The 20,833-nt window shown below is 36.1% G+C and overlaps 1 long non-coding RNA gene across 1 annotated transcript; it reads right to left on the reverse strand.

Moving 5' to 3' along the window:
- Positions 1 to 1,456: 1,456 nt before the first annotated feature.
- Positions 1,457 to 20,499, reverse strand: LOC131409529 (uncharacterized). Its single transcript, XR_009220954.1, has 3 exons — positions 20,291 to 20,499; positions 2,541 to 2,793; positions 1,457 to 1,882 (listed from the first exon to the last, which is right to left on the reverse strand). It is a non-coding gene; the product is annotated as an uncharacterized LOC131409529 (long non-coding RNA).
- Between the last annotated feature and the right edge of the window lie 334 nt (positions 20,500 to 20,833).

Genomic DNA, 20,833 nt, shown 5'->3' on the forward strand with positions numbered 1-20,833 from the left:
CACAGTCTGAGACCTGTAGAATAGCTAGAGGATATGATGAAAGGTATAAAAGCAAAAGACTACTTGAAAGCAAAGAAGGCCAATGGATTTGGCAATGAGGGCATTGCTGGGGAAGAGAAATTAAGAAAATGATGGTAAAAGCCAGGCATTGAACACAAACTCTGTGTATTGCCTATGCTAAATGATTTATACAGTTTTTATATATTATTTCATTTACTATCCAAAGCTACACAATATGGTAGGCATTGACATCCACATTTTGTGGATTAGGAAGTTTATACATAGAGAAGACAATTTTCCTATGCTAATGAGTGGCAGAGTTGTTTTCAAAACCTGCTTTGATGATTTCAGACTCAATTCTTTTAACTAGTTTTAAGTTCAAGTTGGAAGTGGGACCAAGTAATTTAAAGGATAAAAATTATTTATAAGATGTATAGAAAAGAGGTTTAATGGAATAGTCTCGGATATGGGCTTCTCATTTTTCATATCCTCATCTCTCATCTCCTTATAGCATAGGGTCTTAATATTGTGTTAGCATTTCTCTGGATATTTTCTTTCTACTCCTAGACTGCTTCTTGAAAAACCTTTGGAAAATTACATCTGATTATACCAATTCTATCCCATCCTCAACACCTTTCACTCATAGTTTTGGCACCTGGATCATAGACTAGTTTCAACCTTTTGCTTTAATGCATGACAAAATTAAGATCTGCTGAAAGGGACCATTTGAAGGTGTAGCTTTCCTTAACCTTTTCAACCACCTTCTGCTCTTTTCTACTTAATTTATTCTTAGGATAACATCCTAAACTATCTCACTGTCCAGAGGTGTAACATCTTTTATATCTTAAAGTCTGATTCTCCTCCGACTGATTCTAAATAACTACTCTTCAAAAATTCCCACATTTCTTCCACTACAGTTGGTGTTCAGCTTAACATCACCAAAATGACTCATTACTTCCTGGTCTTTCAGTATTTTAGAATTTCATCTGACTTCATTTTTCTTCCTATGTAACCTAGACAATTTGCTTAGTCATTTTAATGATATTCTCACTAACATCCTCTATTCTTATATTCTTTTTCGACTGTATCATGTGCAGTCTCCAAATTTTCAGTGGTATATCAACAAGCACACTCTTGTTTTCTATGATGCAAGGAACAGGCCTCTCTAAAAATAACTCTATTGCTCACTTGGGGTTTCCTGGAAGAGTGAGCTACAGGACTTTCTCTCCACACAAAAGAGCTGCATTCAAGCTAGATTTTCAATGGAGTCAGTATCTTTGCCTCCCTTGCAAGTGAAGAGACCACAACTTCCCATGGGCCCTGGTCTCTACATGCTGGATGCCTGGTTTTCTCAGACAACTCCCTTAAATTGCTGCACCCAAACCAGGTTTATTGTCACCACAATGATAATTTTATTTGCAAGCTTGACCTACAAATAGGAAAAGCAATAGCCTATGGGTATTATGTGATGAGTTTCTAATATGTACATTTATACCTATTATTTTGAAAGTAGACCCAAGTTTTCTGGGGCAAGGAAAGATTATTATTGTTATAGCAATAACTACGTTGATTCCTCTTTGGCTCAATTCTTCTCTTTTCTAGGGCAATGTGATGAGAGCCAGGTGTCACCTTACATGTGCTAGGGTCTGTATTGTAAGAAAGAAATCCTGAAAATGTGAATCTGGCACATTGTATACACCTTGCCTCCTTCACCTCCTGAAAGAAGGAGAAAAACTTAATTTCTCTAATGTAAACAAATTCTCCTGGGGAAGAGAAAGCTAAAGACTTCAGGTTCTTACCCTTCGGAATGCAAATCAATATCTCCAGAGGGAAAATGAGACAAGTCTACAAATTTACAACTCCTGGAATTTCTCCATGGTTCCTGAGGAGAGAGAAGTTTTATTGTCTTTTGAACAGGAGTGGATGGCTCTAGGTCTAACGTGTTTGAAATATGAAGAGCAAATAGGTCTGGGGTAAAGGAAACATTCTCTAACACATCAATTCACTTTGCCCAAGAAGCCGAACTGCAGAAAAAAATTTCTTTTAAATCTCTAGAGTTCCAGAGTATTTGGAAACATAAGTACATTCTGAGGGTCCAAGTGCAACTGGTCGCACTCACTTCATTGTGGGGATAACAAAAGAGCGATAGACTCATGACCTCTCTTGCTAATCTTAAACTTTTGAGGTTCTCCAATGAAATCTGTTTCTTATCGCATTCCAGGGGATGTAATGGAAGTTGTCCAGAGCCTGGTGCCCTGTATGTGGTGACTATGAAGAATTGATCTTGCACACTTTCTTTTCTGGGCTTCCTATTGCTGCATATCTGATATTTTTCATCAGCCATTCTCTCAACGTTGCGCAGCAAATATTTTGCTCAGCTTTAATCAACTGCATTCCGGATTCCCCACAATGTCTGTTCCATAAGTTTAAAATCCTCTAAACTTCAGCACCATTTCATGCTTAATAAATCTCTTGCCATTTATATAACACACACACACACACACACACACACACACGCGCGCAATTATCCATACCCTTACCTCTTCAGCCCTTCGTCATTATTCAGCTCCATCACTAAGCCTTCCATCGTCTGCAGGATCCTAACTTTATCTACTTATCCTACAAGCATTACAACAAAGATTACGGTTTTTTTTTACATGATCACGAAGGTGGTTTTCCCAGGGCGAGGCTTATCCATTGCACTCCAGATGTGCTGATCCTCGTGATTTCCCCAAATGTGGGAAAATCTACTGCGTAATTTGTGGTAGTGGGGGACTACGTTCCTACTTTCTTCTGGCATTAAAAAAAAAGAAAGAAAGAAAAGAAAGGTCATGTTTTTTGCTCTAATAAAATTGGATTTAAATTTCCTTTTGCAATAGTTAGCTGTGCGATCTTGGTCATGTAATAAATGTTTCAGTTTCCTCTTTGAAAAACAGAATATTAATAACTACTCAAGGAAGATTAAAATAGATAAAATGTGTAAACTACTTAACTTAGTACCTAGTAGTCAAATGATGGTTGTTATTGTTATTATATAATTATTTCATAATTGTTCCATCTTTGTCTTTAGTCCTGTAAGTGCTTGTCCTCCACCTACCTTAATTCTACCAAAAAAAGAAAAGTCCTTTTACTCTTAATGGATATTTCTCTGAGCCCACACCACTCTCTAATTATATAATTCCTTCCTTTTTGTCTTTTCTTTCATTACAACCCCTGAAAACCTAGTATTTATTTGTTCACTGCTCTCAGGGTCTCATCTCCAATTGTTGCCTCATTTTCTATTGTTTTGTGCTCAGTCATGACTTTCTAGCAGCTCTGGTGGTCTAGTGGTTAAGATTTGGCCTTTCACCACCAGGGTCCAGGTTCGTTTCTTGGCCCAGGTTCATTTTCCAGTCAGGGAGCCACACCACCCATCTGTCAGTTGTCATACTGTGGCAGCTGCATGCTGTTGTGATGCTGAAAGCTATGCCACCAGTATTTCAAATACCAGCAGGGTCATCCATGGTGGACAGGTTTCAGTGGAGGTTCCAGACTAAGATAGGCTGGGAGGAAGGACCTGGCCACTCACTTCCGAAAAAATTGGCCATGAAAACCCTATGAATAGTAGCAGAGCATTGTCTCATGTAGTGCCAGGAGGTGAGAGGATGGCACAAAAACCTTGGGCTGGGTTCTGCTGTCCACTCAACAGCGCTAACAACTACCACGTGACTTTCTAATGACTGAATTCACAGGACCTCTTCTCAGTTCACATCCTATTTTGCCATTCTGTAACACTTACACGCATTTACCATATCATCTTAAAATCATCCTTTCCCAAGTTTCCTGAGAGCATATTTTCTTCTAATTCTACATCTTCTTCTCTGAGCTCTCTTTGCCATTCTCTTTTGTTAGCTACTTTTCCTTATAGATGTGTGTCCCTGGAAGCATTATCTTCCTGGTTTAGCCCTTGCTGTAGTCTCTGTCTGTGAGCTAATCACTAGGGACAAGGCTTCTCTTTCTTTGACTTGAAAATATCCCCACACATACTTTTTTTGTTTGTTTGGTTTGCCCATCTTGTAAACTATTGGCGTCACCATTGTTCTCAACCTTGACTAGATAACCCAAATTCGTCTGCATAACCTAAGAATAAAACTCTTTTATCAAAAGATTTCCTGTGTAACCCAATTGAATAAAGAAATAGAAAGGAAGAAAAATATAAGCAGTAAAGAAGAAAACAAGGGTAATCTTATAGTCTGTCCTCTGAATGTTCCGAATTGCTGTGTGTGTATGTCTGTTTTGTAAAATTGCAAGCAAAAGAAGCAGTGCTCTTTATGATATTCATGATATCTTAGACATTTTATCTTTGCAAATTCTTCTGAAAAAGCTCTATGAGTTCTTAAAGTATTAAAATAAAACTCTATTATCCACTGTAGGAGCAAAATAAGCACGTAGGAAAGAAAAAAAAGAACATATTCTTGATTTGACTTTTCCTGAAAAAAGATAGTCTCTAAAACATCACAAGCACATAAATGCATACCCCTGACTCCGAAGAGGTCTTATTCATTGTTCCCACAATTTGCATCTGTTTTACTAGTTTTATGAATCCTTAATTAAGCCTTTGTTCACAGAGAAGTAATATTTGGTGAATCTGATTATTTCTTGACTTGATATGACAGAGAAAAATCTTGCCTCTGTTTTCTCTCTTCTACTTTTCCTTGTACCTGAGCTTCTGTCTTCATATCACACAGTCAATATGGCTAAAAGTTACTTCTTTTACCAAAGCCGTGTTTTCCCACATTCACGTCTGGTGCCTCATGTCCTGCGACTCTGCATTCATCTGGTGCTCTGCTCCCTGGCCCTTCTGTGGCCCTGGCCTGCCTCTACCACAGCTTCCATTGAGTAGCTCACAGCTTTTCTCCCTCCTCCCACACAGCCACCTCCTGACGCAATCTTCCTTCAAGTACTCAGAGCTGCTGCTTAGAAACAGAAACTAATACACGTGAATGAAAACTATAATACAAATTCTATAGCCACCCACTATGGGATAAATTAGATATTCATATGCAATAGTAGTCAATGTTTTTAAAGACCTTCAGAAGAGATTTAACTTGTGTCTTTAGCTGATGAGAATCATATAAAGGGAGATATCACATAGGAGATGGCTTCGCTGCAGTTCTTTTCTCTAGCTGGAATGATTTTTCCTCAGACTGTCTGTTTGGCTCACTCCTTCATCTCCTTCACGTGTTTGCTCAAATCTCACCTTCTAAATGAGATCTCCTCTGACTGCTCTATTTAATACTTCAACCTGTTCCAGTTGTCCTCTCTGGCATTCTGGGTCATCTGTACCTTGCTCTACTTTCGTTTATTTTCCCCACAGGACTTAAAATCTGATAACATATTAGATAATCTATTTACTACATTTTTCATTCTTATTTTTCATTGTTCATTATACAACTTAACTCCAGCATAGCAGAGACTTTTGTTTTGTTGGACCCCAAGCACCAAGTGGGACACTTAAAAAATAATCTAAGAATGAATGCAAGGAAGGAAGGAGGGAGGGAGAGAAGGAAGAAAAGAACAAAGGATAGCAATCATAAGGCAAATAAATGATTAATTCTCCTCTTTTTGTAAAATTAATGGATATTTATTTTAGTTCGGTTCAAGAAGTGTTTGCAGAATACTACTATAGTTTAAGTTACTAAGTGTTAGAATACATACATAAATGGGATATTCATCCTCAGTCAAAGGAGCTTGTAATGATCTGGAAATACAACTATCTCTTTATAATGCACTAAAGTATTAGAGATGTTGGAATGTTGTGTAACGGAAACACTGATAGATTTGCACTTTAACCCATCCTAGTTGCTTCTAGATAATACATGGCTGGGATGGGAGTGCTGTGTGAAGTGCAACAATAGAGGAAGGGGGACCAGAAGATCATGCAATAGTCAGGTGAAAGAAAACGCGTGCCTGAATGAGAGCGGTGGTAATAGTAGCAGGAAGGCAGGGATGGATTTGAAGTATTTAGGGGATAATACCAGAGGAACAGGATGAATGATTAAGTATGAGAGATTTGTCTGTAGTAAGGCATGGGTTTAAGAATAAGCAAATTAAATCCATTCATCATTGTGATGACCATTATTTAATACTGATATGTGAGAGTAGAAGGGATAAACAGAATCCAGTGAGCAGAGCAAAGGCATCGGCAGGACGTGATACAGAGAAATCCCAATTTGAAATGTTCCTAGTGTTTCTGGTCACTGAACATGTACTGATATTATCAAGACCAGGCATTGTGAAGGAGTAGGGGAGAGTGTCAGCTCAAAGCATGAAAAATTATTCAGCTTCGTTTTATATGTTTACTTATTTAATTTACTCTAAGACAAATCACTAATATTTTAAAAATTCCCAGAGTGATAAGAAAGGAGAATATGCAAATTAAACCCATTTTCCATAGGACCATAGACCAAGGGAAATGAATTTTTAAAAAATATGTGAAAAATATTACACCTATTTAAGACAAGAATGTCATTGAAAGATTCAACATATTAACTTAAATAATTTGATAAATGTCTATTAGTCACATGGTGCATAATTAATCACTCCATGAGGGTGGGCACATCATCTTGTTTGCCTCTCTGTCCTTGGTGTCTAGCCTAGGGCTTGGCAGTAATAGGACTCAATAAAGATTCAATAAATCTTTTGATGGCTGAACAAATGAATAGGAAGATTATTAATAATGTGAGTTTTGTAATGAAAGGAAAGTGTTTTAAATCCTGGATCTCCCACCTACTAGTGGAGAAAGCTACTTTATTTTCTGAGCTTCAGTGTCCTCCTATGTAAAATGGAAACAATAATAGCTCTACCTCACATGGTTGCTGACATTTAAAAGTAAAAATCAGTTATTATTTAAAACCCTTAGCATAGTGCCTAGAGTGTAATGTGTATTCAATAAATCTTAATAATTATTATAATGTTCCAGTTTGTGTGCCAGGTAGATTTAAGCCGCAAATAAATTTGAATTTTTAAGGCTAAGCCTTCAAAAACAGTGACCATTGTGTACTTAGCCAGAAGGCAAATCCGTTTAATGGAGTCTCAGTGAGGAAAACATATCTTCAACCCTTTTTCCTATAAGTCCTTAGTTTTATTATTTCACCATTTTTTCTCTTTTCTTTGCCTGCTCTTAATCAGGGATAAGAAATATGTCACATAATGAAATGCTTAAAAATAAAATTATTTGCCTTATAGTGGAAAGTGCTGAAAAATGGTTAGTCATTTTTCAAAAATATTTTATTCTTTTAGAGAATGTGGTTGAATTATATTTATGCAAGAAATATATTCAATAGTTTCTACAAACTTATGAAGTAGTTGTCTTAGAAGAGCAAATTTCACTAGACTCCGTGGAAATTGATAGAATCCTGTGTAGCTTCAATATTCTTTAGGAATATTCTGTAATCACGATAAGCCTAGAACACATTCTAGCCATTAACGAGATGGATAAAAACGGCATGATCAGGTACCATCTTGCTTTTAAAAATCATATCATTTATTAACAAGGCTGCTCTGGAGGAGAACATAAGAAAAACTGTAGGGTTAGACTCACTGACCACATGGCGGCTCAAATACTAGACTAAGAATATAGAAGACGCTAAAGAGTTCTGGTAAAAGGAATCAAACCTAGAAACCAAAATGGGTTCAAAAGGGCAACTCCTATTTGTTTTATTCATTCTTCCATTCAGGCAATGAGTTATTTGGTCAATTATGCATTCCATACTAATTAAATGCCAAATAAGTGCCAGACCTTTTGTTAGCTGCTGCCAATGATAGCTAATGGTTATGAGGTCTCCCGACCAATTAAAAAATTAAAACTAACTTGACTCTTCTGGGAAATGATTAATAATAATAGCTACCTGACTACTAGTGTTATTTATATGACTAAATTCTGAATCCTAATAAGCAATAGTAAGTTTTGTTTCTGGCAAAACCAAACAAAAACATATGTGATATACTGGGAACTGATACTCAAGAAGCATAGAGAATTCCCTCTGAGTATTATAGAGGGCAAATGCAGTGTTGCCTAAAGGCAGGAAAACTTTCCTGAAAGAGAAGTTTCCTTAGAATTCCTTTTGCTACTATGGCTTATCGACATATAAAACTTGACATTAGTACCCCTTGTAGAATATCTTTTTATAGTAGTGTTTTGGCAAGAATTCTAAGCAAGATTAGTAAAGCCAGCCATGTTTATTGCAATAATTTGGTATTAATAATTCCCACTCAGGCTTCCACTGCACATAGGGAAACATTCTCCTCTCAGATTATCATACTCTTCCCTGCTGTACCTGGGGTTCAGGATCAGAATCCTTCTCAGCACAGCAAAGTTAAAGATAAATCCTATTTGCCTCTCTTGGTTCAATAAATAGAAGAGCTGACTAGAAATCTGGAAAGCCCATGTTATCGACATATTCCATCATTAATTTTGGTGACATCAAGACAAATGTGCTTATATTTTTAATATACAGAATCATGTAGAATTCTGTGTCCAATACTTTTAAAATTAATACTGAATGCAATTTTTTACTGGTTCAATGCATCAACAGTCATGTTACAATATGTGTGTGTGTGTATTTAAGGTTAGAATGAGTGTCAGGAGCAACGACTTTATTAAAATGTTCACAATTTTTATATAATCTATGATTATTTGAAAACATATACAAATGAGTTGGGTAATATATGCAAATTCTCTTGCCCTTCTTGAAGGAAAGATATAATGCAAAGCTTGTAGTTAATTCTTCCAAATACTGTTTTCCACCTATCTAACTTTTTAGTGCTAAAATGTATTTACTTTGATAAAACATGACTGTTCAAATGAGAGAGTCTTTAAAACATAAATCAAATACCAATTTTCTGTGATTAATATTCAGTAGTTTCCAAGTTAAATTTTGATAAATTGAGTGGACAATAATCAGAAAACAAATCTATTGCATAACTCTACTCTTGAAACCGATGAAATTGTAGGAATTCAAGAGAAAAATATTTTTAAACGCTAACTTGGAAGTGGTTACATTTCAAAACTTGGGGAGATCTGCACACATGTAGTCAATTAACCAATCAATCAGTGTGCATGTGTCACACATATTCTATGTCAATGTTTGCCAGAGTAGAGGCCAAAAATTGCCTTAATCAATGTCAACTTTGTAAAATGCTGATTCTCAAGCCAATCCCGCATCTAGAATGAGCACAAGTAGGTAGAGATTGGCAGTGTCCCTTTGATGTTATTTACTGAAATATGTAAGAAATTTGGTAGAAATCTACCTGATTAGAACACCTATTAAAGGTTAAAAGTATTAGCCTTTCACTATAGCGATTCTGATTGAATAAGTCTGGGATGAGGCCCAAAAATATGTATTTTTAACAAATATTGATCAGAAACATTTGAGAAATATTCTTCTAATTAATGAGCTCCAAAATGGGGTGATTAATAATCATCCATCAGGGAATAGAAAGAAAAAATTCTGTTTCTATTTATTTTTTATTTCACCTTTTTAAAATTTCTCTTTTGGGCAAATGTTGTATACCTTATGTAATGTTGGCACAGTAGTACATGTATATAATTCATAAATAGGTGTATGTGTGTATTATGTATACATGTGTATATATTTTTATCTCTCTATATACATATGCTCAGAGTATGTCCTCAGGAAGTTTATACTAAACCTTTAGTTATAAACCTTTAGTTTATGCTAAGGGTTGTGAAATATTTGGAAATAATTTTCTAACTGTAAATTTTTGTCTAGACACTGTAAGAATATAGGAAAAATAATTAAATATAGTTCCTTTTTTTTAGAAGCTTACAGTGAAGGGTTAGATACACATATTTAATTCCTAGGCAGCCTATTTTAGAAGAAACAATATTTATTCATAAAGTACTTATATATGATATACATATAAAACTAAACTGTATATACATATATACTTCTTCCTTAATAAATACCTTTCAATTAGAAATTATAGCCATTTTAACTATATTTACCATAAACTCTAGATACTTGAAAAATATGCAGAGAGGTTTGTCAACTAGTGGGAGAAAATTCTAATACAATGCTTGGAAGAAGGTCTGGCTGTCTATTTAGAGGTTCAGTTTTTCTAAGTCTGTGTTAACCTAGATGCACATTAAAATAAAAGAATACATAGTATTAGATTTAGGAAAAACTAGCCTCATCAGCAATTCCAGGGGAGGGGCCTGGTAATCTGCATTTTTTACCTCCACCTGATGTAATACTGATGAATAACCAACTTTGAGAAGCCCTGATGTGATAAAACTTTGGTAAGAAGGTCTGGGCACTGAACAGAGTGCTGTCATCATCTAGCTGTGTTACCTTGGGCAAGCTCCTTAACTGCGGTGGGCCTCAGTTTATTTATCTACAAAATGAGAGTGTTGGGGTAAAAATGATCTTCAGACACCTCTCAACATTTAAAATGGGTTATGAAAACAGTTTTGTGTATTGTGACAAACATTGTTTAAAAATGAAGTAGACTAGACCAGAAGAAAAAAATATCACAGCGAATCACACATACAAATGGTAAATGCTGTGTCATGAAACTTTATTTTGGTTGTGCATATCTAAATACACTGGGATGTAATGTAAAAATACCAATTTTTTTTTTAATAACTTTATTTATTTATTTATTTCCTCCAAAGCCCCAGTAGATAGTCGTATGTCATAGCTGCACATCCTTCTAGTTGCTGTATGTGGGACGCGGCCTCAACATGGCCGGAGAAGCGGTGTGTCGGTGGGCACCCAGGATCCGAACCCGGGCCGCCAGCAGCGGAGCGCGCACACTTAACTGCTAAGCCACGGGGTCGCCCCAAAAATATCATTTTTTTTACAGCGAGTTATGACTGAAAATTTGAAAACCATGTGACTACATGATTTCTAAAATTCCTTTCATTTGAAAATGTTTAAAATACAGTATTTCTTTCTCTGGACTAAGGACTTCGGGTATAGTATCACCAAAGTGTTTAAAGAGGAAAGTCCATCTACATATCATTATTTCCACATCTGATATGAATTAAAATAAATCAAGTAGAAACCTGCAAAATTAGTATGATTTAAATAAAATTGCCTGATTCAAGATCAATATATTTCTGTATGATAGAAAGAAGCAATAAAAAAATCTAGGGAATAAATAGCATCTATTTTAAAGCTAAATGAAATGTAAAACATTCACAAATATACAGGACATTATATATATATTATTTAAATTAAAATAACTTTGGTGTTTCAAAAAGACAAACACAAGAAGATAAAAATACTTAGGAAAAATATGAAAATTTCTAGTTCTAAAATATATTAGCACATGAATAAATCAACAATAATCCAAATATTATCAGAAAATAAATCAGTGGAACAGAAAGTCAAGAGATAAACACATAACATATACGAATACACATATATATGATTTAATAAAGAATATATAATACCATTCCAAAGCAGTGATTCTCAGCCTTGGCTGCATATTGTAATCACCTGGAGAGCTTTAAATAGTACTGATGTCTGGATGCCAACCCCAGAGATTCCAATTTATTTGCTCTGGGGTGTGACCTGGGCATTGGGATTTTTAAAAGCTCCTCAACTAATTATAATACTCAACCAAAGTTGAGAATTGTTTCTTAAGAGAATTGACTCCTTTATTTACAATCACATGCCAAAATTTGAACCTTGACAACAACCCTCCAGGTGCATAGAATGAACTAGATCACATATTCTAATTCTTGATTGCCATCGTCATGGATTTTTCTCTCCTCAGTTACTATTGCCATTATTAATTATAACTTCGAAGCATTAAAAAAAACAACATTTTGTTAGTTTGGCATATAGTGAAGGAGAACAAAGAAAACCATATAGTATATAAGATATATACATTTTCCAAGTGGAAATTTTTTGATTCACTCATATTTAACTTGTAACCAAAGCCCATAGGCTGAGTCCTATGTCATCCTCCATTCCTCCTTTCTCCTTGACAACTGACACCTTTCAGTCAAGGCCAAGGGAACATATATTTTTGTCCACTTTGGGTCCTTTCTCTCTGCTGAAATTTTTATTTATTCTAATAGCCATGCTTCTTTTCAGGTAAATCAAGCATATCGGTGGAGATACTTTTATAACTCAAGCATGTTTACTTTCATACCTCAAGCATGTTTACTTTCATTATGGGATCAGTAGTATAATATCATGTCCATAAAATTCTTATAAACACACAAACACAAATTTGGTTTTTGAAAAACTAAATATAAGAATAGTTTAGAATGCTTTAATAATGGGAGAGATTAAGAAAAACTAGATTTCCATAAATACCATACGAGATTTTAAGAAAATGAGGATAATAATCATTAATATTGGTTATTGGTGATCAGTTGGGAGGAAAGTCAGGTATGATTCCTACTCTGCACTAAAATAAATTTGAGTGATATTAAAATTTAATGGAAATATCAAATAACAATAAATCATCCAAGAAAAATAAATAACAAATTTCCAACTGTAAGTTTTAAGGGCTGCTTGTTTAATAATGGAACCAAACTAATTTTAGTGGATTTTTTTTCATTAAACAAATATTTATTGAACACTTACCATATTGTACTCACTAGTCTAGACTAGACATGGCAATAGAGAAGTAAATTTTGTATAAGAAATTTTATTTTTCAAAAGATAATGATTCTCAGATATTAACAGCCTATAATTAATACAGTAGCTATTAAGAATTAGATGAGAAAACGCATAAAAAGTTCAGTACAGTGCCTGGACCACAACAAGAAAATAAATTCTAGTTATTGTTATGGTTTCTGTTATTAAGAATGTAACATTGAAAAAATATTGTGTAGCCCAAACAAACACATCCCTGGGACAAATACCATTTGTGGAATCTCTGTTTTTTTTTTTGTTTTGTATGTGTGTGAATATTTTAAACATTGAGATATAAAACTTGGTGGAGTGAAATAAAAGTCATTGAACCCAAGGCTAGGGAGTCTGATTTTGGTTTTCTAAGCAACAATCAACTTCCATCAAAAACCGTCTAAATATTTCATGAGCACCTACTGAGTGCTTAAATATGTCTCAGTCTCCCTTATCTCAGACCACAGTGCCACCAAGTCCAGATAATTTATTGAACAGTTTCTTATCATCCTTTTCTTTATTCTAAATTGAGCTCAACTTGACGTCATCAGTTCTGATCTTGACTTCTAACTCCCAGAGAAAATAGAAGCCCACTGTGAAAGAAGTTCTTTGGTTTGTTTATCCCAGACCTAATAAGTTATCTGCATCCACGTGCATTTTTTTTCTGGCCCACCACCTTATCCTTAGAGAAGTCTTCCTCCTGATGTTTCAAGTTAGTAACTCTTCCACCCAAACTCTGGACACTTCTTCACATCTTTATGCTATCAATTTCATATATATGTATAATATATATAAAATTTGGGTGGGGTTTAAACTTGAAGGAAACATCATCAATAAGAGCATCAAAATCCAATTTTTAAAATCCAGTCTCTCTCCTCTCTCTCTCTGTGCTAATTTGGATAGTGAGCTGTGTGTCACAGGGTATGGAAAGGTAGTCCCAGTAAAAATTTTAACATGTTATTTTCCCCAAAAACTGAAAAAAATGTTCATGTTGTTTTGTTTTGACAATATGGCATTATTTAATTCAGTAAAGTTTCATGACTTCCTAGGAGGTATAAATAGTCTTCTAAATTGTGAGTTACAAAGATGATGAGGACCGTACTTAGCTTTCAGTAGCTCAAATCTAATGAGTGAGAAAAAAGTGTAACTAACAGCTTTTAATTATCAGAGTATAGTAGAGAATATGAAGAGATTCAAATCATTTTCTCTCAGCCTATATATATGGTTGGTGGAAAAGCATGGTGCTAATTATGACTAGTGAGATCTGGAAGGACTTCTCAGCAGAGGTAGAATTTGTGAAACATACTTTGAACTATGGAGAATGAGGGGTGGAGCACAGCATCTTTCAAATCAAGGAATCTCTGAATGCCAAGGGGAATGTGCTGAGAATTAATGAAATCTTCTTGAACATGCCAGTGCATCAGCAGTTCTTTCTTTCTATAGAATCATGCCTTTGATAGTGCTTAGACTATGCTAGAGTGGGAATGCTGGAATAAATCATACGGATTCACAACTCCCTTCACATTTGCTTGCCCCCCCCTTTCCCTTTTTTTCTTTACCTATGTCTTAATTATAATTCATTCATTTATTCTTCATCAAATTGAAGAGTTTTTGTTGCAAATTATTACAACCATAGGAGTTAAATAATTTAAATCGAATTAATTGGATTATATTACTAAAACATTTAGAGGTAGGAAAGGCTTCAGACTATGTTTAATCTTGTTGCTCAAATCATGCTAATCTATTTTTGTATTTTTTAGCTCAACCTCTTTGAGGTGGACCCTAGTCTAATATAACTGTCTCTTCATCATGTCAAATTGTTTCCCTAGTTCTCAGCTTTATATATTTCCACATTCAATTAGTTCTTCCACATCTATCTTCCATCAATAGAGCCTCATTTCTCCTGACTTTCAAGGAAAACCTTCAACCTTTGGTCTAATTAGATCAATTTAGATCAGCTGCTTTTCCTTGAACCAATTTCTGAGGTTAAAAAGATGAGATTAGACCAGAGTTTTCAATATATGTACTACTGATATTTTGGTCAGATAATTCTTTGATGGGGAGGGGGATTGTCCTCTGCGTTGTAGATTTGTGGTGACATCCCTGGCCTCTACCCGTTAGATGCCAGTAGCAACTCATGCTACCCTCTCTCCCCTTGCAAAAATGTCTCCAGGTATTATTGAATGTCTCCTGGAGGGTAAAAATGCTCCTAGCTGTGAGCCTCTAGATTTGGCTGATGGAATTAGGTCTGAAGCCTAAACCGGGGATAGAGTAGGATCCCCTAAAGCCAGGTACTAGGAAGAAAATGGTGTGGATACACTGTAATTTTTACTTGAGGATAATTAAGAGAAAGAGAGAAAGATACTAATAGTCAAATAGATATATTATCGGCTAAAAATCATTTTCTCATTTATTCATTGAACATATGTGAATTACAAACCTATTATGTATGTGTGTGATAATATGATAAGAAAATGAATGAGATAAATCTGGAGTCTATGCCTTGATGGCAGATACAATCTGCAAGCACAATGTACAATCCAAGTTACAGCCCTTCTGGGATTTTAAAATAACATTTGTCCTTATAGCTTTTCTGAGCATAACTCTAGCATAACTCTTACCATACTTTATAAAAATCATCGATTTACTTCCCTGTTTTACCCCTCAATACATCATAATCCCCTTGACAGCAGATATTATTTATCCCTGCTACACATTACCAGTGCCTAGCACAAAGTAGGCTCTCATTAAATGTTTTAAGAGAGAAGGAAACTCATTTTCATTCACCAATTATCATTCTCATTAATGACAAGGATTCTTGATATAGAATCTCTATATCTTGATAATTATTCCTTTGTTGCAAAATCTGATGATTAATAGTCACATACCCTATCTTATATTCTTGTTTACAGTTTGATTTCACATAAACTGTGATAAAATATGGAGGAGAAAGAATTATGCTCCCATACAGCTGCCATAACCTGATCTAAAAGGTACTACACTAAAGCTTCATCTGACACGGTCATAATTTCTATGAGCCAACTACCATGGCTTTTATATACCTTGTGCATATTAAGACGTACTTTTGGATACACATTTTTTTTTCTAGATATAATTTACTAGTCTCTAAGATAATGTGCCACATAGATGCTATAAAATTCCTCTTGGGAGATGTATTAATTGATAATAGCTGATGGTAGATAAGAATGAACTAGTACTAGGGAGTCTGGTAATATATGAAGGGGACTAACAAAATCCTTAAGTCAGGGAAGGGAGTGGTTTATTTCAAGAACATCAGGTGGAATAGGAGGGGAGCTTCATACCTTGGATGCAACTAAACTAGCTATACAAAGCTTCGCTATCAATAAGATAACGTTAACCCTGTTCCTATGCCTTAAAATTTGGTCTAGCCTCTACCTGACAAGCTACCAGTATATAATAAATAGAGTTATAAAAATTAAAATTGGTCCCCGACAACAAAATCTGAACCCTCACTGCACATCTCAGTCTTGTTCCTTAACTGGGTTATTTGATTCTGAATCTCTGATTTTATTTCCTGATTTGGGCTTCATGCTTGTCCCTTAGACGTGAGAATAGACTTTTTTTTTTTTGTGAGGAAGATCAGCCCTGAGCTAACATCCATGCTAATCCTCCTCTTTTTGCTGAGGAAGACCTGCTCTGAGCTAACATCTATTGGCAATCCTCCTTCTTTTTCTCCCCAAAGCCCCAGTAGATAGTTGTATGTCATAGTTGCACATCCTTCTAGTTGCTGTATGTGGGACGCGGCCTCAGCATGGCAGGAGAAGTGGTGCATCAGTGTGCACCCGGATCCGAACCCAGGCCGCCAGTAGCAGAGCACTCACACTTAACGGCTAAGCCATGGGGCCGGCCCAGAATGCCTTTTTTTATGGCATCATCATCACTGTTACCATGTGTAGGGGCACTAGCCTGCATGCTCTTTAACAACCATGTGTCCTTCTAAGGGCCCCCTTCTGGGCAGGACACCAACCTTCTGGGCGGGACGCCCAGCTGCTAGGAATCGTAACAATCCAGGGCCTGGCCAGCCTGGATCTGAACTTATCTCACTTAAAGAACAACACATCTTAAAACAACACAGAGCGCCTCCACGTGACCTACTCTTCCTGGGAATGCTGACTGTACCAGGGAAAGCCCCTCTTGTCAAGAATATAGCCTTTGTGACCCCTGCCTATGAAAGCAACCCCCTCCCCACCCATGGTAGCAGGTGTATATTTCTGCCCAGCAGGCTGCCATTGGACATTCCCGGTAACTCCCAATAAACCTATAGGTCTCTTTTGCCATCTCTGGGTCTTTTCTTTAGTCTCTCCACAAACTATCCAGCACTGCTTACCCAACTGGGCATGCGGCCAGACACCTCGTATCAAATGTTATACGCTAATCAATATGCTAAATTCATTACTTTAAGATTATTACCCTTAAATCTCACATCTCTTTTAGATTGTTACTTGCCCCTCGTGTGGTAGGCAGAATCCTGAGACAGTGCCTAAGATTTCCTGCTTCTTATGTAGATGTCCTGCAGAATATCTGGGACTGTGAATAAGAATTATTTTATTCCTGTGATCAGCTTATGTTATGTGACACTTATGTGACTTTAAGAAAGGGAGATTATCCAAGTGGGCCTGATTTAATCACATGACCCCTAAGAGCAGAGAGATTTCTCCTACTGATCAAGAAGAAGTCAGAAATACCCACTCTGGCTGGCCTTGAGGAAAGCAAGCATCCATATTGTTAGCTCCTCCAGAAAGAGACAACTTCTAGGAGCTGAGAGTAGTGTCCCGATGGCAGCTCTGGGGGAAGTGAGGGCCTCAGTCCTACAACTGCAAGGAACTGATATCTGCCAACTACAAGGACAAGCTTGGAAACAGATTTCTGTTTTTTCTCTGAGCCTCTAAGTGAGAAACCATCCTACGAGACACCTTGATTTCAGTCTTGAACAGAAAAACCAGCCATCCTGTTCTGGACTTATGATCTGTAGACCTATGAGCTAATAAATGGATGTAGTTTTCAGTCATTAAATGTATAGTATTTTGTTACACAGCAATGGTTAACTAATACTTCTCATACGTATTTCACGTAGCTGTCAACTAGGTGAGAAATATAGTTAATATTTTAGTAATTACTAGTATTTACTAACTATAGTATTATTGGTTAGTAAAGCATAAGGGTTGAGAGTATGAACTTGGGAATGGCACTTCTTGGGTTCAAATTCTAATTCTGCCATTTGCTAGTGATGGGACTTCGAGAAAACCGTGTAGTTGCTGTAAAACTCCAATTCCTCATTTGAAAATGTAGATAATGGCAAGATATGCCTCATAGAATTGGTTAAAAAGAATAAAACAAATGAAAGAGGTGAAGCTTCTAATTTGGTGTCAGGCTCATTTAAGTGTTCAATATATACTAGCGAGCATTTTTACCACAAGGTCATAAATCAAATATTAAGGACTAGGAGTAGTGAGAAATTTAGCCAAGTTTGCAAACCTACTAAGTTGTGACCAGGTTTCCGACTCAAACTTGTCTGACTGTCCAATCTCTGTTCTTAGCCCTACTGAGTTAATCCCCCTTTAACACTCCCCTTCACATAGAGTCTTGAATGTCTGTCCTCAGGCTGTGTTAGCTTCTTACTGTCATGGTAAGGAACCCCTTCAATTGTGAAGAGGACATCTCACAAATCTAGAGGAAACCTAGATCAAAAAACATTATAAATCCAGGTTCTTTCCATAATTCCTCACGTCTTTATAACCCTAGATCACTAATACAGCAAATAGTCCTTCGAAACATCCTCTGAAAAATGCAATGGGAATCTCCTGTTTTCTACATTTTTCTGCTAGGGCTCTGGGCAAAAGTGCTGCTATGTGTTCCTGACCTTTTCTCTTTACCTTGCTTGCTAACCTTCACCTGCTTTCTGTAAGTGTTAGCAATTAGAACCTCAACCCCAGGTATAAACATCTCCTGCCGCAGAAGACAGGGAGCCTAACAGGCCAGTTCTTGGTGTGCAGATCGTAAGAACTATCAGTAATCCTGTAACCTGTCTCCTCCTTTTGTAATCCACAGGAAATATTATATTTACTATCTAAAACTATTTAAAACCCTTTTCCATGGTAAATGAAGCCTGAGAGGAGTGGCAAAATGTTATTAGAAAAGAACATTACTAAAGAATTCAGGTTTTTACAATTTCATAAACCAAAAAGAGTAACTATTAAATGGAAATTTGGCCTCTACCAGGTATCCAAACAGGCAGATTTTCTCCCCAGCATAAAGACTGTGCAGTGATGAAAATGTGGACAAATTGATTAGGTTAGAATGATAATCGTTTGATGCAAAAGAAATTGCTAGAAGTTAACTAATTTAGAATGCTCTGGTGGAAGATAAATGGCTGCAGGCTACAAAAGCTGGTTTCTGCAAGTACTATTTCACACAAATAATTATTTCAAGAAACAAATGAAGTCTTATGTATTGGCAGTAGACGTGGATCCTTGGTGATCACCGGTGAAAAAGGAAAGTGTGAAATTAATTTGTACTCAGCAAAACTGCACTCAATCTAGAAAAACTGTTCTTTGAATTTCAGTTGGTATTTAGGCAAGTTATGATTATCTCAGCTTATCTGAACACTGCAGCCAATGCTAGATCAGTTTTCACAACAGTCTTCTGGTTGAGTATTTCACTTTTACTATACATTAATCTATAACATATGACAAGAGTTATTATCTGTGATGTGTAATAATGAGACTATCAGCTAACGGGGAAATGCTTAAAAATTACTTCACCTCATATCAAAATTATCAATCAAATGAATTTATTTTATATCTTAATTATAAAATCATTCACCAGAAGCCTTGAATTATTTATTGCTGTTTTTTCTGGAGGTTCCTAGAAATAAGGAGAAAAACAATCACTCTAAAACTATCTTAAGCATGAAAACCATGCCTTTATAGACATGAAAAAAATGTAAAATATCAAGTTGTCCTAGCTTAAAGTCATAAAAATATTTTTCTTTTCTCTTCAACTTTTTTTTTTAGAATTATATGCAGAAGTGCATAAACATCACTCTATGAATATTTTAAAAATGACTGTAGGGGTGGTGGTGAAGGAAAGTTTTGATTTGTGATATTGTCTACTCTCTTGGTGTAAATACCCCAACGATGACCAATTTCAAGTTCCAACATGACATCACTGGAAGAAGAGTTGGGAAGAGATGCCCACAGTCAGCTCACCTGAGCCTGTAGGCACTGGATCCAGCACACCGCTGGTTTTATAGTTCTGTTATCATAAGAACTCAAGGGCAAATGCTCTGAAAAACATGACTCAAACATTCCCTCTACTGCATTATACTTCTTTTGATTTACCATATGTTATTAATATTTTTATTTACTTGTCTGCATTTCTCACTAGAATGAAAGATTTTTCTGTTGGTTTACTCATATCCATAATAGCTAGCAGAATTCTTGGACACAATAAGTACTCAATAAACATTGTTTAAAAAATTTTGCTGAATTATCACATCTTACTAGTTTCCAAGACTCATAGACAGCCAAAACAGAGCTTAATGCAAACTTATTTTTAAGTGCTCAGAGTTTGTCAGTATTTTAAGGAAAATCTCAAACCTGGGGTAGATCCTTCTCTCCTTTAATTCCCAGACTGCCTTTGTATTCTCTTGGATGTTGAACACAAAACAGTTATTCTCAAGGATGTGTAGAACCATGCTGAATTCGATAAGAATGTTTTGCATGTCTAGTAGGGTATATTTTATCACTTTTCATCTTCACATATCCTTTCACAAACAAACAAAAAAGGAGTTATTTTCCCAAGGGCACAAAGTTGGTTGACAGTGGGCCTGCGAGTAGAAGAAATTATGTCCTGTGCCTAATTCCCTCTTTCCTCCCTTGTGCCATATTGCAACAATTTTATTATTTAAAAGGAAGGTCGGGCTGGCCCTGTGGCTTAGCGGTTAAGTGCGCGGACTCCACAGCAGCCCGGGTTCTGATCCCGGGCACACACCGACGCACCACTTGTCCGGCCATGCTGAGGCCACATCCCACATACAGCAACTAGAAAGATGTGCAACTATGACATACAACTATCTACTGGGGCTTTGGGGAAAAAAAAGGAGGAGGATTGGCGATAGATGTTAGCTCTGAGCCAGTCTT

Source organism: Diceros bicornis, chromosome 8 (genome assembly GCF_020826845.1).
Source record: "Diceros bicornis minor isolate mBicDic1 chromosome 8, mDicBic1.mat.cur, whole genome shotgun sequence".
In the NCBI taxonomy this organism is placed as follows: Eukaryota; Metazoa; Chordata; class Mammalia; order Perissodactyla; family Rhinocerotidae; genus Diceros; species Diceros bicornis.